Source organism: Dama dama, chromosome 23 (genome assembly GCF_033118175.1).
Source record: "Dama dama isolate Ldn47 chromosome 23, ASM3311817v1, whole genome shotgun sequence".
In the NCBI taxonomy this organism is placed as follows: domain Eukaryota; kingdom Metazoa; phylum Chordata; class Mammalia; order Artiodactyla; family Cervidae; genus Dama; species Dama dama.
In genome coordinates, this window is record NC_083703.1 from 24,416,639 (window position 1) to 24,435,919 (window position 19,281).

Genomic DNA, 19,281 nt, shown 5'->3' on the forward strand with positions numbered 1-19,281 from the left:
AGTCTTTGTTGACATCTTTTGTCTGTCATCATTTCCTCCCATTCTCTTAGTTCTGGTGGGTTTGTTCTTTTTTAATCCTTTAATATCCTTTGAGTATGGTTTACAGAGGGAACACAAATAAATGCATTTACCCAATCCACCATGATTAACAAGAAGGATTTGTGCTCATTATTTGTAAAGCATGATTTTCTATGTGTTTTTTTTTTTTAAAAACATAACTACACCCATTTCTCTTTTGTCCCCTTCAAGTTGTCTGCAGGTAAGTCTGATTAACTACTAGGATGGATTATTTTTTTTTTTTTAAATGGAGACAACATTTCAGTCCCAAGTAAACTGTAAAGTAGATGAAATTCATGGTCAATGTTTTTGCCATTCTTTTGCCATTTTCCCCACTTGATGGCACCCTTCTTCAAGATCCATTATCTTCATGTTTCTCTTTCTCGCTCTGTCTCTCTTGCTCAAAAAGAAATTAGACCTTAGGGGCAGGAAAGAAACACATGAACTTATTCATACTAGGGTGTAAACGATTGATATTAAAAAGTGCTTCTTAGAATTTTAATACAATGAAAAATTCTACATTGATGTTAAGGTATACTGGAATTTCAAAAGATGTAGTTTGGAAACTCTCTCTGGGGACAGGAATGTGTTGGGAGAAGAGTGGAGTGGAGTTGAGCTAAAAATGAGAGAAGGGGAAGAGAAAATGAAGTAGGAGGGATTGACAAAAAAAAGATTGGTGATAATGTCCAATTTCAACAGATAATTTAACATCTTTTTTCCTAGGTGCGCAGATTTGGAAGAAACTGGAATATATATATTAAGAAAACAAAGTTCTCTATCTATAGTGGAGAGACTATTAACAACAGACATGGCATTATGAAGATAACAATGTCACAAAAATCCTATTATGTCTTATAACAAAATTATAAAAGTGTCCCAAATTCCACTTATACACCAACCTAGTTAATGTGAATGGAGAAGGCAATGGCACCCCAATCCAGTACCCTTGCCTGGAAAATCCATGGACGGGGGAGCCTGGTGGGCTGCAGTCCATGGGGTCGCTATGAGTCAGACGTGACTGAGCAACTTCACTTTCACTTTTCACTTTCCTGCACTGGAGAAGGAAATGGCAACCCACTCCAGTGCTCTTGCCTGGAGAATCCCAGGGACGGGGGAGCCTGGTGGGCTGCCATCTATGGGGTCACACAGAGTTGGACACGACTGAAGCGACTTAGCAGCAGCAGCAGTTAATGTGAATAAGTGCCTTGACTTTTCTGGTTAACGACATCAGGAGCTAGAACAGCGTTCAGGTTTCAGATCAGAGAAATAAATTTCTGTGCGCAACTGCACAGAAATATAAAGGAAAAGAAGCCAGTGTTTACCAGAAAGATAGTCCTGTTTTTGACATGATAGCAGGAAACGCTACAGAATACTAGGATTAAACCTTTCTAGATTCATTATCTCTAAGGCAAGGGGGCCAGTATAAGCAGAGAAACTGAAGTAGGACCCTCTTGCTTTAAAAAAAAGTTTTTAAATAAAGAAAAGAAACAAGAAAAACTATTTTGTGAATCAACTTAACTATGCATCTTAAAGGATGTTTGGATTTTTTTAAGGCCTTTTTTTTTTTTTTAATGTGAACCAACTTTTTAAAGTATTGATTTGTTACAATATTGTTTCTGTTTTGTGTGTGTGTGTATGTTTAGCTGCCAGGCATGTGGGATCTTGGCTCCTCCACCAGGGACTGAACTCACCTCCACTCGCCCTCCAACTCCCCGCATTGGAAGGCAAAGTCTTAACTACTGGACTGCCAGGGAAGTCCCGTGTTTGGATATACTTGGAGAGAAATTTTAGTCTTCTCATCTATAAAATGAAGCGATGGTCCTACATCCGTGGTTACCAATGCAAGTGTGTGAAGCTTGCATTAAATTCCCACCACTCCACAGGATAGTGAGAAAAGGAGCTTCATGAAGCCAACTCTGCCCAATTTAAATGATTGTCCTTTATTCTGTGTCCCATTTTGTGTGAAATAGTGATGACAACAGACAGTTATTTATCTCTTCCTCCTCCTTCTCCCCTTCCTGTTCCTACTTCATCTTTGGATTGTTCTTATTAACAAAATTTAAAAGTTGATGAATATCAATTGGTCACCACCACCAACAACAAAAAAGATAAAAAATGGAAAACACCTATGTTCAATTATATATATCTAAAGCCTCTTCCAATTTTGATGCAAGGGCTTCCCTGGTGACTCAGATGGTAAAGAATCTGTGTGCAAGGCGGGAGACCTGGGTTTGATCCCTGGGTCAAGAAGATCACCTGGAGAAGGGAATGGGTAGCCACTCCAGTATTCTTGCCTGGAGAGTTTCATGGACAGAGGAGGCTGGCAGGCCACAGTCCATGGGGTTGCAAAGAATCAGACACCACTAAGTGACTAACACTTTCACTTCAATTCAAAACAGTCCTCTAGTTTTTCTTGTACCAGCAGGTCTCAACATAGTTCTTTTAAACCTTGGTCTTTTTCTTACACTGATAAACATCTATGTTGGCCAGTACCAGTACCTAACTGAACACACGTTTTATAATTTTTGATCATACAGATGAGGACTCAGAGATTTAAGCTTCTGCCCTGGCTCTGTATTTCACTTTGGGACTCACTGTCCTGGTCTATAAGTGAGAAGAACATCTTATTAGGTTCTCAGGACCCTCTTGTGAGATAGATAACACTCAGGAAAGTCCTCTGGAAAATACAAAGCATTAAAAAATATTAGAAGATATGTTCAAATTTAATAAACGTTTACTAATGTGGAACTTCCAGACCTACTCTTATTTACTTACAGCATATAAGTCATATACCACAAATTACTAAAAATTTCCATTCATTCATATACACCCACTAGCTTTTCTATTTTCTCTCAGTGGCCTTTATACAAAAAGTCTTTGCCTTCTCAGAACTTCCAGTGAGAAGTCCTTCTTTAGATAGTCCAGTGGTTAAGATCCTGCACTCCCTATGTAGAGGGTATGGGTTGCATCCCTGGTTGGGGAACTCAAGATCCCACATGCTGTATGGTGTGGCCAAATTTTTTTTTTTAAGTCTTTGCCTTCTAAAAATGACTCCATGAAGCAATCTCATTATGGCAGATAATTAAGAGCTCCATTGCCTTATGGAAGCGACCTAAATTTCTTCTTGAACTTTTCTATGGAATTAATTTTCCTATACTTGTTCAGTTTACAGGAAGAAGTCAAGGTCCATAAAACCAAATGAACAGCAGACAGTGGTTAATTGCTGTTGTTAATTGGTTTGAAGGAATCTAAGCTGCTACAAATCTATTAGTAGCTGGATATAGGGACTTCCACCAATGGTTTTCCCAATATTTCGAATATAAAAACTCTGTTTGAATGTCAAAATACCTCCAGAACTGAAAAATGAATAATGACAAAACTAAATTAGTAACACTTTTAATTCATCTGTACATTCCTAATCATAACAGCATCTGTATACATTTGAGAATTAGCACAGAGATGATAGTTGGTAAGCATGGAGATTAAGGGGCCTCGGTAATTTCTGACCCAGAAGTAGGCAACCACTGACCTACAGCTTACCCTGCCTGTGTTCTTCTGTCTTCCAGTAGGTGGCTCAGTGGTAAAGAATCCACCTGCAATGCAGGAGACACAAGACATGGGTTTGATCCCTGGGTCAGGAAGATCCCTTGATCCCTAGAAGTATTCTTGCCAGAGGAACCTGATGGGCTATGTCCATGGGGTCACAAAGAGTCAGACAAGACTGAAGTGAATGAGCACAGTAGAGAATAATTAACTTATCACTTAAAAAAAAAAATGAGAGGAAATAAGAAAAAGTCAAACATGGCTGTAGCAAGTTTCTGGCTTATTGGTTCTCTTGTTAAATCCAGGAATTGATAAATTTTTTAATCCAAATTATCTTCAGTTAGAAAATACATTTTTTCAAGTTACTGAATCTTTTAAACATTCTAATTGTAAAGCATTTGCTATCTGTGACAGTAATTCTCAACAATATCAGATTTTTAATTAATTAGTTAAATTTGCTGTGCCAGGTCTGAGTTGCAGCATATGAGATTTAGTTCCCTGATCAGGGATTGAATCCAGGCCCCCTGCATTGGCGGTATGGAATCTTAGTCACTGGACCCATCAGGGAAATTCCCCAATAATATCAGATTTAACAACCCTTTTTGTAAGGAATATTCCTAATGTCCCCCTTCATAGCCTACTTTGTTTATTTATGACACCAAAACAAACAAGCCCAAACGGCAATTTATTACTTTCATGATTCTGTGGGTTCACGTGGCAGTTTTTCTGTTTGGTGTGATGTTAAGTGAGGCTCAGGACAGCTAAGGTGTCAAAATGGTCTCATTCGTACAACTGGCAGTTGGTGCTGGCTGGAAGCTCAGCTGGGCAGATCAGTGCAGGCCATACCTCTCTTCCAGGTGAGCCCCTCTACGTGACTGCTCAGGCCTCTTCACAGCATGGCAGCCGGATTCTAAAAATCTGGTTACTTGAGACCTCCCTGGTGGTCCAATGGTGAGTACTGCACACGTCCACTGCAGGGGGCATGGGTTGGATCCCCGAGTGGGGAAGTATGATGCTGCATGCCACATGGCTCAGCCAAAAAAGAAAAAAAAAAAATCTGGCTACCTTATTAGATCTTTTAGTGTAGCCATACCTGAGCAATTATATATTGAATACGCATTTTATGAATTATTTTCTTCTATTCCTTTGTTAAATTACTGTTGGGGTGCTGCTTTCATTTTTCAAAACATTGGGCCCCAGATAGATTCTATTATGTAAGAATTTCATTTCACGATATCTGAGAGATGATGTTTTCAGAGATGGCCACAACAATCTCTCCCACCTCACAGGTTCTTTGACAATATAACCTCGCCACTCCAACATCGACAGATGAGGCTGTTTTGCCTTTCCTTGAATTTGGGCAGAATCCCGTGACCTGTTTTGACCAATAGAATCCAGCAAAAATACGCTGTGTAACTTTGGGGGTCTTAAGTTGTGGCACGGCTTAAGAGATTTGCAGTTTCTACCTTTGCTCCAAGGAACAAAAGATTTCCTTGCTTTTGCAGTAACTGCACGACTGAGACCTTTAATACCTTATTCAACTGATTGTGTACATCAGAGCCAGGCCTAGGGTGAAGGGAGTGGGGTACTCACCTTGGGCACAAAATTTAAGTCTCCTTAAATTTAAACAGTAATCAAGATCAACAATATTTTGACACAATCTTTTAAAACATCCAATTAATGCCGCACACACAAAAAAAAACTTATGATGAAGAAAGTAACAACATTTTAAAGATAAGATATACAGAGCAAGTTTTCCCATAACTCTGACACAATATCTTTATGTCATTTAGTGACATTATGTCCATAACAACTTTTCCTAAATTATGAGTCTTTATGTGTAGCTTCTGATAGAACTTTTCAGTATTACTTTATACTGAAGGGCTACTGATTTACACTAGTACTAATGTACTATTAATGTGTTTGGAAGTTGGTGATGGACAGGGAGGCCTGGCATGCTGCGATTCATGGGGTCGCAAAGAGTTGGACACGACTGAGTGACTGAACTGAACTGACTGAACGTATTTGTAGTAGGATATGGCTCAGGGTGTCTTTATTTTTTTTTTTTTTTCTATTGAAATAGAGTTGACATACAATATTGTGTTAGTTTCAGGTGTACTACATACTGATTTGACATTTGCATACATTATGAAACAGTCATCATGAGAAGTCCAGTAACCATCTATCCTCAGACTAAGTTATTATAGTATCATTGACCATATTCTCTAATTCAGTGCATGTTTTTAAATTCCATCAGGAGGCCTTCCCTGCTGGCTCAGGGGTGAAGAATCTGCCTGCCAATCCAGAAGACACGGGTTTGATCCCTGGTCCTGAAAGAACCCATGTGTTGCAGGGCAACTAAGCCCATGTGCCACAACTACTGAAGACTCCATGCCCTAGAGCCTGTTCGCCACAAGAAAAGCCACCACAGTGAGAAGCTTGAGCACCGCAACTAGAGAGTAACCCCCATTTGCAGCAACTAGAGAAAAGCCCACACAGCAACAAAGACCCAGCACAACCAAAAATAAATAAAATAATGATTTTTTAAATAAAAGGGCAGGGGTTCCCAGTGGACCCATCTAATTAAAAGGGAAAAAAAAAAAAAAAAGACTCTAGCAGGACTCAAGAGTATTTTTCATTGTGCAGAACAGAGTAAAGTTTGGGGCAACACCAAACAAATTGCCCCTTCTCTAAGGCCAGTGGTGCCCCGCATGTCAAGTCATTGTATCAACCCTAAACACGCCTCATTTCCAAACTCTGCAGCGCAGGGGCTGCCCTGAGTGAGAACCACTGGAGATGATCATCAGAGTATGAGTGAATCAGGTAACAGGCTGTATGTAAGCATCTTTTTAAAACTGTCTTGGATACACATTTAAGGTTGATTTGAACTTTAATTAAGTCACACACAAAGGCTCTCTAGGGTTTTTAAAAATTAAAGAGCTTTTAGATATGATAATGCACGTTCTGCTTTAAAGACTAGACAGTGATAAAAGCTTAAAGCTGAAGCAACCACACACTAATCACAATATTCCATTTAAAGCCCTCCACTGGAAGAGCTGTAACAACTGTACTGTTATTCATCTCTTTCTTTCGTCTGGCCACAATTAAGATAATTAAGGGTTATGACGTTTTATTTAGTCATGTCTTTCACAATTTTGTTCCAAATTCAGGCTTTTTGATTTGAGCAGAATGTTGCACATCTCAACCAATTATTTCCTCTGCACTAATTCACAATGATATAGGCATACCTTGTTTTATTGTGCTTTACCTTACTGTCTTTCATAGATTTATTGCACTGTTTACAGACTAAAGGTTTGTGGCAACCCTGCATTGAGCAAGTCCATTGGTGTCATTTTTCCAAGAGCATTTGCTCACTCTCTATCTCTGCATCACATTATGGTAACTCTCACAATAATTTGAATTTTTTCATTACTATTGTATGTTATGGTTATCCATGACCAGTGATCTGTGATGTTACCATTATACTTTTTTTTTAAGCATTTTTCAGCAATAAAGTATTTTAAAATTAAGGTGTGTACATTTAGGCATAATGCTACTGCACACTTTAAAGTATAAACATAACATTTATATACAATGGAAAACCAAAAATTCATGTGGAATACTTTACTGCAGTAATCTAGAACCAAATTCATGATATCTCTGACATATGCCTGTAATGAACTTTTTATTCCCATTTGTATAGAAAAAAAAATTTATAAGAAGAAATGTCCAGAACTCCCATACATTAAAACAAGCTCCTAAAACTTACAGATTTTTCTATGATTACCAACTCTGAAAGTACATATAAATTCTAAGATGCTTTTATTTTGTTCTGTTTAGGAAATGGCAAAAATCTAATTAAGTAAGATTAACTGAAAACAATTTCAGGTGCACCCTTAAGATTTCCTCCCTCCACCTTAATGGTGGGCTACTTAATGCCACTTAAAGGTACATGGTTTTGAACACATCACTTCTTAACTCTGTGTCCCAAACATTTAATCATGCATTTAATTTAACTAAGGGCTTCCCTGATAGCTCAGTTGGTAAAGAATCTGCCTGAAATGTGGGAGATCTGGATTCGATCACTGAGTTGGGAAGATTCCCTGGAGAAGGGAAAGGCTACCCACTCCAGTATTCTGGCCTGGTTGCAAAGAGTCGACTGAGCGACTTTTACTTTCACTTTAATTTAACTAACAGTTACAATCATAATATTCTAGGCACTTCTAATTGCATATAGGTGTCTTAGATTATTAAAGCAAAAAGACTTTACTAAAAACATCCCTGAATTCTTGGTTATTTGGATAATTAAGAATCAGGGGTGGTGTTCCCAGGGTCATCAACTATAATGTTCTGCAGACCTGATGGTTCCTTTGAGTTCTATAGGATTTTGTGAATTTTCCAAAAACTTGCTTCAGTTCCAACAAAGGCAGTTAACTTAACTAAGAAATAACTTGAACAGCCTATTTTTTCTGTTGTCCTACAACACCTTACATTAGAATTCAAAGACATTAAAGAATAAGGCAGATTGCCTTCTGAGATTCCTACAACATGTAGTTTTAAGATGGCCTATAAAAATCTGATCCCTTATCTTATAAAATGCTGTAATAGTAGAACATATATGCCAAATAAACTGTCCTTTTTTTTTCCTTTGTTTTTTAAATAGAAGCCTCCAGTGAGGCTTTTTAACCTAATTATTGATGTATGATCTCAACACTCTTCCATTAGGAAGTTCTCTTCCCATTTTGGTAATCTATTTTTGGCAGAAGAATTTAGGCCAAATACAAAGTTTCTTGAATAATTTCTGGAATGAAAACTGTTGAAAGTTCTCTATAAATATACTCTGAGTTTAAAGCATTAAAATGGTATTAAAAACTCAGTCTACAATACCAAGTATGCTGTTACACACTCCAATAAAATATATGTCTTTACGGCAAATTTAATGGGCCTGTTGGCTACATCCTACAGTATAGCAAAATTTTGTTTCATTTGAAGCACGAAATTTGGTGAATATCAAATTCATCTTTCTGAGTCCTCTATGGATATAACTTCGGTGTTTATAAGCCATCACTAACATTTATTAATTACAATCCTTTCTCTCAAGAAGTTTAAGATATGGGAAAAAGTATAAAAGATGATGTAATGCCATTGCTATTTGCATACAGTGTGAACATTTATATAGAAATTCCAAAATGGAAAACTAGAAGAGTATTTAAAAATATTTTCTAAGTTCGGTAAATGGCTTATTACTACAGGCATTGCTAAGTTGCTTCAGTCATGTCCAACTCTTTGAATTCCTATGGACCATAGTCCACCAGACTCCTCTGTCCATGGGATTCTCCAGGCAAGAATACTAGAGTGGGTTGCCACACCCTCCTCCAGGGGAATCTTCCCGACCCAGGAATCAACCCTGAGTTTCCTGTGTCTTCTGCATTGGAAGGCAGGTTCTTTACCACCTGGGAAGCCCACTAAAGACATTAAGAACATATTAAAATACATAGTAATTAGTCCTCATTATTCTCCCTAAAGAATGGCTCTAAAACTGCACAAGCTGCAGCCCCCTACAAAACCTGGATCCACCCCAGCAAGGAAATAAACAAGACATAATTTCCATGTGAGCATGATTCTTGGCTAAGATATTTCAAAACGCTATAACCAGAGAGACAGGCAAGATTCCTGGATGACAAAACTCAATCCTATTAAAATGTCAAGTCTCTCAAAATCAAATTGGGCATTTAATGTAAGAGCAATGCATATTCCAATAGTATTTAGAAAGCATAACAAGACTTTGGGAAAATCCAGGAAACATCTGGAAAAAAGAATCATCAAGAAATTTTTGAAAAAGATAATTAATTAAATGAAATGAAGAAGGGGAAAATGATTGTTTTTCCAGATATAAAACATAAACTTGCAATAGTTTAAACCATGTGGCACTACTATAAAAATGTATATACTGAACAAAATGAATATTAGTATGTCTAAAAAATAATAAATGATAAAGAATATTGGAGTGGGTTTTCATTCCCTTCTCCAGGGGATCTTCCCGGCCCAAGGATTGCCTTGCAGGCAGATTCTTGACCAACTGAGCCACGAAGGAAATTTCACCCCCCAAAAAATTCATCAGGAGAGGGAAGACGTGTTAGGAAAATGGAGATCTCATATCATTTTCTCAGATAAACTAAACAGATGAAGTAGTGAAATTTCTTATAGATCAAATTATAGAAAAATTATAAGAAACCTTGATATTTATCAAACTTTACAGAAGAATGTTTTTTAAAGCTTAGAAATAATGAACTAAGTTACAAAATATCGACAGAACCAACAATATAAACATTTAAAACATCTGCACATACACACAAAACATTACAAATGAAAGACAAGCAATCTATGGAGATAAAATAGTTTCTGCAAGTATGCAAGATTAATATTGGCTGTACATAAAAATCTCATACAAAGCTAAAAGAAAAATACCAACATCCCAAAAGATAAGTATGGGAAAATCATGCACAGTCAGTCTGGGAGTTCCTCAAAAGTTCAAATACAGTGTGATCATGCTGCTGCTGCTGCTGCTAAGTCACTTCAGTCGTGTCCGACTCTGTGCGACCCCATAGACGGCAGCTCACCAGGCTCCTCTGTCCCTGGGATTCTCCAGGCAAGAACACTGGAGTGGGTTGCCATTTCCTTCTCCAATGCATGAAAGTGAAAAGTGAAAGTGAAGTTGCTCAGTCGTGTCCGACTCTTAGCAACCCCATGGATGCAGCCTCCCAGGCTCCTCCGTCCATGGGATTTTCTAGGCAAGAGTACTGGAGTGGGGTGCCATTGCCTTCTCCGACAGTGTGATCATATGACGCAGCAATCGTATGCCTAGGTATATGCCCAAGAGGAGTGAGAATACATGTCCACACAAAAACCTATGCATTATAGCACACAGAACTCTGCTCGAGATTGTGTGGCAGCCTGGATATGAGGGGAGTGTGGGGAAAATGAATACATGTATATGTATGGCTGAGTCATCAATATAAAATAAAAAGTTAAAAAAAAACTTATAATGTTCAAAGCAGCACTACTCACGATAATCAAAATGTAGAAATAACCCCAACAACCATCAACTGATGAGCAGAAATAAAATGTGTAAAATCCATGTGACAGATTACTGGGCAATAAAAAAGAATGAAGTACTGATATCTGCTGCAACATGGCTGAAGTTTGGAAACTTAAGCTAAGAGAAAGAAGTCAGCCACAGCAGCCCTGAAATACCATAGCCTATGAAATGTTTGTATGACTCTATGGAACATCCAGAGCAAGCAGACATAGGGACACAAAGAGTACAGATGGGCAGTTGCCCAGGTCTGGGGTGGGTTTCGAGGAAGATGAGAAATGACTGCCAGTGGGTACCAGATTCCTTGTTGGAGTCATGAAAATGCTCCCAAATTACCCATGGCAATGACTGCACAGCTGTGAATATATTAAAAATTACTGAACTGTACACTATAACTGGGTGAATTGTATGCATGTGAATTGTATCAACATATAGTTGTTGCTCAGTTGCTAAATCACGTCCGACTCCTTGTGACACCGTGGACTGTAGCACACCAGGCTCCTCTGTCCTCCGCTACCTCCCAGAGTTTGCTCAAACTCATATCCATTAAGTCAGTGATGCTACCTAACCACCTCATCCTCTGCCACCTTTTGCCTTCAATATTTCCCAGCATCACGGTCTTTCCAATATATAGTACATTTATTCAATATACTAGATATAGTATATTCTATCACTATACTGCATATTATGGCAATATACAATATTATAAATTGCTTTATTATAACACACAGTCATATCACAGAAGAGAGAGCAAGTGCACAAACATGAGGAAATTACCAACATCCCCAGTAGCCAAAGAAATAAAAACCAGAGCAATAAGGAAACACTCTTCTTACCAATCAAAATAATAGGGGGGTAGTTTTTTTTTTTTTAATGCATGTCAAGTAAATTTTTTTTCCATTTATTTTTATTAGTTGGAGGCTAATTACTTTACAATATTGTAGTGGTTTTTGTCATACATTGACGTGAATCAGGGGGGTAATTTTTAAATGATAATTCTCACTGCAGCCAGAAAGATGGCACAATAGATATTCTCACATATTGTCAGTGAGGGTGCAAAGTGGCCCAGCACTTGCTAAAGGCAGTTTAGCAACATATATCAAGAACTTCAAATATAGTAACACTCTGCCTCAGCAGTGTTGTTCATAAAAATATCACCTGCGAAATTCATTATAAATATGAGGGAGGAGTCATCATATACAAAGATTCACATTTCATTATCATGTATGACAGTGAAGAAAGGAAACATTATAAATGTTCAGTGGCATGGAAATAGTTACATGTGCTATGGAATACACACTAAATGGAGTATTACACAGTCACTAAAAATGTATAATATACTTGTCTGGGTAAATTATTTTTACATGATATTTACATGTAAAATGACAAGATATGAAGGAAAAGTGACAGCACAAAAATGGATGCACAATATGATGACAACTAAGCCTAACTTTTTCCCCTTTTGTTTGTATTATCAAATTATCTTCAATAAGCCACATTTAAAGATTTTAAGGAATACCTAAGAGAAAAGATAAAACAGTAGCAATAACTGCAATGCAAGTCACTACATGATACGGGGCTTATGGATGCTATAATGAGCACCAGATAGTCAGAGAGGAGTTTCAAACTCAATGTTTCATCTGCAAGTGACTTTAAGTTTCAAGGCTTCTCTTCACAAAAAAATGTCATTCCATGAACTCTTACTTATGTTAATAGACCCCTTGGCTCTGGCATCTACAAACAAAAAGCAATAAATTCATGATAATGTACATCTCAATCCATTTTGTGAGACATGACATATTTTCCCTTTAGTCCCAACCCTGCTTCTACAACTGTATTTACAATAAATATTCACTCAAATTATTTTCTATCTAGATTAGTCTAATATGTTTCTAAAGAAAAGAAAGTACAATATATAACCTGCTTTAAATTGCCACAAATAGAATCAAATATGACAACAACTTTAAGGAAAAACTACTCACAATAAAAATGGAATACATTTTATTCTTCAAAAAAAATCCTAGTGGCAACATCCTGGATGGGGCCTCCCAGATGGTTCAGTGGTAAAGAATCTGCCTGCAAATGCAGGAGATGCGGGTTCATTCCCTGGGTCGGGAGGATCCCGTGGAGGAAGAAATGGCAACCCACTCCAGTATTTTTGCCTGGAAAATCCCATGGACAGAGGAGCCTGGCGGGCTGCTGTCCATGGGATTGCAAAGAGTTGGACATGTCTGAGCAGGTAAGTTCATGTTATTTAATTTCAGAAATTTCTTTGAAACAAATTCTGGAGCTGGATCACCCACTCTCACTGGCCAGCTGGCACTGAAGACCCATCCCTGGTGTAAAATGGGGCACAGACAGTCTCTGTCATGAGGGGGTGGTACAGTTATTAAAATGTGCATGGAATGAACAGGGGTAGCATACTGGTGAAAGGGAATGCACCAGTCATCACAGTATCTCAGGACTTTGAGAAATGAAAAAACAGTAGTTAGAAGACTGTTGCTGAGAACTATGGATGCACCAGAGAAAGTCAATGAAAGACTGGGGTTAAATAATCACCAATTAGAAATGAATGTGCAATCAGACAGCCTCTTTGGCACCATTTAAGGAGACTCTCATCTCCTATGAGTGGAGAGCAGGAAAGGCTGAGGGTCAAGTCCAAGACTCAATTACTGCAAGAGGAGCCAAGCTTCAGAAGAGGGTGAATGCTCAGGCTTGGCCCATCTGCTGCTTAAGGACAGAGACTGTTCGAAAGGAGTTGACCCTACTGCATGTTATGGGGACATGCTACTTCCCCCATTCTCCCCAGCCTATGGGCCTGCAGAAGTAGCCCACCCCACCCCATAAAAGGCCACCCTCCCTCCTTGTTTCAAGATGATGCAGAGTCCTCTGTCTTGCAAGAATAAACACATTTCCCTCAGACCTACCCCCACCTCCCTTCTGGCCATCAGACAAATAAGTAGGGTTAAGTCTACTTAACCTGTGTAACCCCGCCTGCTAAGAGAAGAGATTATGCCCCCAAAAGGAGCCACAGGACCAAGCTAACATGTACCAGCAAAAGCCAAGAGTTTGTGTGTATCTGTTTTAAGTATTTATTTATTTGGCTGTGCCAGGTCTTAGTTGGGGCATGCAAGATCTTTAGTTGCGTGCAGCATATGAACTCTTAGTTGCAGCATGTGGGATCTACAGTTCCCCTACCTGGGATCAAACCTGGGCCCCTCCCTCCCTCACCGGCCTCCCTGCACTGACAGTTCAGAGTCAGTCACTGGACCACCAGCAAAGTCCCAAGAGTATGTTTGAATCAAAGGGTATTGGATCAAAGTGAGTAGAAGACAAAGCTGGATAAAGGAAAGCTGATCAATATGGACAACCCTATGACACAGGATTTAACCCTAAATAAGTATCCTGGAAGAGGATGCCAACACATGCTGGGACTCTGAGAAGCTTGTAGGAAACGTGGCTACATTTGATGAAGAGGGAACCCCAGAACTGCCACAGTGGACAGGAAAATAAAAGTTCAAAAGGTTCAGAGGAATGTTCTAGAGTGGATTACTATGTCAGGTCAGCAAACTCACTCACCAACACTGTTCTGTGGGAGAGCCCAGGGGATGCTCCTGAATAAATAAACACCAGGGTGAGAGGGACCAATGTCATTGCCAAGATCAGTGTGACTGTCATCTGTGGGCTAGGCTGACACTGGGAATGCTCCTACAGAACTGGGCTCCCTGATAGCAACTGGGATAGTATAGTGTTGAACAGAGGGCAGGGTGTGGGCAATTCTTGTCATCACTGGCAAGGTTAGACTGAAGGAGTGGGGAAGGGTGGAGTCTGACCCGCTGAGATATGGAGATGTGTCACAGAACATGGCACCCTTAGGACCAAGATGGATAAGCAGCCAATAGGCATAGTGCCCAAACTACACAATCAAGAAACATCAAGGATCGATCTTCAAGGACTGAGAACAATCACCCCAATAAAAGACAACCACAATCTGCCTAGATTCTGGATCTGAGCCATTCCTCAAGCTGGGAACCCACTGATTAAAGCTTGGCTGCATCCTGGGAGGAAGAATCCTATCACATATGGTATTTATGATGAAGATTCTCCCAGTCTTTCCCCCAAATGGACACATAACTGTTCACTCCAGTACATAGGGGAAAAAGGAATTCCCAGACATTCCAAGGGCAAAGGGTCTGAATTAACACTGATGCACTTTCACAATTCAGGTAACAAATGGAGTCCTGGTTTCAGAGACCACGCAGCAGTGCTGAATGCACAGATGCCTAATTGACATGGATATACTTGGTGGCTGGCAGAAAGCCCCACACTCTTTCCTTGGTCTGTGGGGCATGAGCTACCTACCCTAGTGGGAGAGGTCAGATGGGAAGCTTTGAAAGTGCGTCCTTATGCCCCCAACCAGCTAGAAAATAAAAACCATATCATGTTACAAGGAGAAGAGCAGAGACTCCCACCAATTCAAGCTCTAAAGGATGCAGAGGAAGTCCTCATCATACCTGCATTGAATTCAATGGCTTTACCTTTCCAAAAATCAGATGGATCCTGGAGGATGCTAGTGGACTGCCACAAATTTTATCAAGTGGTGGCCCTGATTGTACCTGCAATTAACAAGGTCCGGGGTGTATGCGCAGTGGCCATCCCACCAGGAAGGAAGGTCAGAAGCAGTCTGCATTCATGTGGGACAGACACAAGTTGAATTTCCAGTTTAGTTCCATGTTCATGTTAATTATTTCACCCCATTCATTGTATGGTCTGAGCAGCCTGGACTACCTAGACATTCTGCAGAATCGTGAGGTGGTCCACCCTAATGATGACGTCACGACAGGCAAAGCAGATAAGCAAGAAGGCAAAGTACATCAGAAGCCTTGGTATGATACATGCTGTCCAGAAATGGATCCCATATGCAGAGGCCACCATGTTGGTGAAGTTACAAGGAATCCTATGGTTGGGAGACCCCTTCGGAAAGTAATTGGCAAAGTAGTACATCTCATACTTCCCACCACTAAGAAAATGGCCAATGCCTGCTAGGGCTCTTCAGGTTCCACACTGAATGTCACTGCTTCAACCCATTTATCAGGTGACATGAAGGGCTGAGTGGAGCCCAGAGCAGGAAAGGGTACTGCTGTAAATCTGGACTGTAATGCAAGCAGCCTTGCCAGTAGGGCCATACAACTCAACATATCCCATGGTCTCAGATGTCTCTCTGGTGGGAAAAGGTGCCTTGTGGAGTTAATGGCCATCCCACAAATGAGAATCATAATATAAACCCTTCCAGTTCTGGAACAAGGCCATACCATCTGCAGCCAATAGTTACACACCATCCAAAACCCATTCTTGAACACACTCCAGGGTTGAGGTACAGTGCACCTGACCACAATGTCATTGAGTAATCATGAGACCAGAACCACCATCCTGAGCTGGGCTCTGTCAGATCCACAATGTTATAAAGTTGAGCAGCTCACAGTCATCCACGATGAGATGGAAATGATCCTTCAGGATCAAGGTCAAAGGAGTTGCGGGAGCAGTTGGCCTAAAACCCTACATCACCCACCAGTATTGCCCTAGTCCCTCTCCTTCAGCCAACATCTATGGCCAAATTTGGGGGGGGGGGGGAGGCGGTCTCTTATGAAGAGGTGATGATGGAGGAAAAGAGCTGAATAAAGTCACAAAGGATCAGGTCAGTGCATGGGTGCAAGCCAAAGACTGACACCAATTATACTGCTGGACAGCAGGGGCCCAATTACACTACTGAGCAGCACTGAGGACAAAGCCTATCAATGGGCAGAGTTTCAGATGGTCCCTCCAGATAGAGAGAAAGGAGGCCCAAGGAAAGAATAGAGACAGTGCTTGGCTAGTTAGGTAGAAGATTGGAAGACTGGTGTAGTAGCATGTCCTCAAAAAAGACCCCCAACAATCCTACAGTTCCCTATACATGTCTCTATTCTCATAAACAACTGGAGTTTGTGTATCTAGGCACAGCCTACAATTCCTCTGATCAGTAAGATGCAGAGAAAGTGACATATTGAGACTTCCATGCTCACCGGGCAACAAGAAAGCCTAGCATCTTTCACTCTCTCCCTTTTGGAGCCCTGGGCTGCCATTTAAAGAAAACCATGCTGGGGAATTCCTTGATTGTGCAGTAGCCTCTGAGCTTTCACTGCCAAGGGCCTGGTTTCATTCCCTGGTCTGGGAACTAAGACCTCTGCAAGCTATGAGGCGCAGCCAAAAAAAAAAAGAAGAAGAAAACTAGGCTGCCCTTATGGAGAGAGGCCCAAAGAAGCCCTGAAGGGTAAGATGTCTTTCGGAGAGAGAGGTCAGGCGGAGAAGCCAAGCGCCAGGCATCTGGTCCCAGTCCCAGTCTGAGTACAACCCCATGAGACCTGACGTCAATCAAGGCATTGCTCTGCTAAGTCCCTGGAGTCAAGAGAGATAATAAAAGGGCTGTTTTAAGCCACTGAGTTTTATAGTGGTTTATTACACAACAGATAACTAAAACAGGACCTGGTACCTGAAAATGGTGTCTGCCTTGACAAAAATCTAAAACAGGTGGCATTAGAATTGGGACCAGGATGGAGCTCCTTCAACAGATCAAAGTGAAGACTTGAAAGACAGCAATGAAATTGCTCTTGGAGACCGAAGGAAAGGTGACCTGAGTATCATGATGTCACAACAGCATGTTGTGCAAACACACATATGACACACCCAGTGGTGAAACTCTCACCTGCACTTTGGGAAAGAGAAAAGGTAGCTAAGGAACACATGAGTCTGGCTGAGGATATTTACAGGCAGACTGCTGAAAGACCGTTTTTGCTTTATTTTGTTTTTGCTATTAGCTGCCTATGAAAAGTAATTAGAAGTAAAAAAAAAAAAAAAAAGTACACCCATGGCGAATTCATGTCAAAGTATGGCAAAACCAATACAATATTGTAAAGTAAAAATAAATAAATAAAACTGAAAAAAAAAGAAGTAAAAAAAAATTTTTTTTAAAGGAAGTATACAGGTTTTGAGCAGACTTAAAGAAATATAAAGCAACCAAGATGTACTGAATTTGAAAACAATTCACAAGGTAAGAAATGGACTCAGAAGAAAAGGGGGAAAAAAAAAATCCAGGACACACAAAGTAAAACATACCTCAGTGTCAAGTTCAGATTAAGGGTGGGACCGTGAGACACTTTGTTGAAACCTCAGGAAGATTTTAGGTGATGTGTCATAAAGTCCTTTCAGCTGAACAAAGAGCCTTCTAAGAATCCTCTGGGTGTGCCTCATATGGCCTCTCTCCCAGACAACAGGGCTTCTAAGAATCCCAAGGACATAGTCCCAGAGGAACTTCACAGGCCCATTTCAGAAAAATACGTAGCTGTGGCTTTCACCCAGCAGAGTTGGCTGCAATCTGATACAAAGAAAATGCATGATGTTTTAAATGAACTGTATCCATTTGGACTGAAAAGAACAGTCATTTCATGATGAAAAGAGGTCTCAAGACCCTCAAACTTCTGCAGGCAGTAAGCAGGCTGACAGCTGCTTACCTTCAGAGAGGGGCTATTTATTATGGAAAAGGAAGGATGACTCAGGGCAGAGCCAAGAGGCTTGGGAACTAATCCTAGAGATCGGGACTGGCCTACAGTGAAGGACCAGGAACGTGTGCCCTGCTTGATTTCAGAAGTGCATAAATCATGACTGCAGTGTGCCCACTGTTTCCCCACCCCACCCCCTTGGCTATTCCACCTTTCCTATTCTTGTCTTATCATCACTGAGCAAGTAACTTCTCTAATTTTATAGTTCTTTACAGCAAGAAGAACCATACTAAGGAGCCACATCCAAAGAAACACAACTGAGAAGATCCATCAATGTCCATACCTGATTTAGATGATAAAATCCTGGATTCAAGTTGATGCCATTATGGGATGAGACTGGTGGTCCTGGGAAAAGGGATGAGCTGTATTTTGTGTAAGGGAGGAATGTGAATTATGGGCAGAGGGTAGACTGTGGCAGCTATTCTCCAGGGACAACTCTGAATAATTCTGCCCCTGCCTGCACGCACCTACTGCTACTCCCACCTGAGACAAAACTTATGTCCCATCGATCTAGGCTGGAGCCCATGACTGCATTGATTAACAGCATGCAAGGAGGCGATATTCTGGGACTTTGGAAGGCACACACCGAGAAGGTCAAGCAGCTTCCAGTTCTTTGCAATTTGACACTGAAGACAACCTGTAAGAAGTTCTGGCTATTTTGCTGAATGGCGTGGCCACCTGGAGGAGCAATGCCGCACCCGGACATTCCAGCCCAGCCTCATCTGACTGCAACTGAGTGAAAAATCCCACACAGCACAAGGAGACCCCCCCCCCCCCCCCAGATGAGCCCAGCCAAACCATAAGGTCGTGAGCTAATTAAATTGTAATAACTAAGTTTAGGGGTAGTTTGTTATGCAGCAACAGATAACAAAACAATTAGGGTAAGGAGACCTGGGGAATGGGCTTCCCTGGTGGTCCAGTGGTTAAGAATCCAGCTTGCATTGTAGGGGACACCAGTGTGATCCCTGGTCTGGGACGATCCCACAACTAAGC

General features: G+C 40.5%; 1 long non-coding RNA gene across 1 annotated transcript in view; it reads right to left on the bottom strand.

Annotated features, from left to right (window-relative positions):
- Nucleotides 1-273: 273 nt before the first annotated feature.
- Nucleotides 274-19,281, bottom strand: part of LOC133044420 (uncharacterized) — a 28,266-nt gene continuing 9,258 nt past the window's right edge. Inside the window, exons 3-4 of the long non-coding RNA XR_009689934.1 lie at nt 3,598-3,650; nt 274-475 (exon numbers count right to left, since the gene is read on the bottom strand). This is a non-coding gene — a long non-coding RNA (uncharacterized LOC133044420). The remainder of the gene's footprint in view (nt 476-3,597; nt 3,651-19,281) is intronic.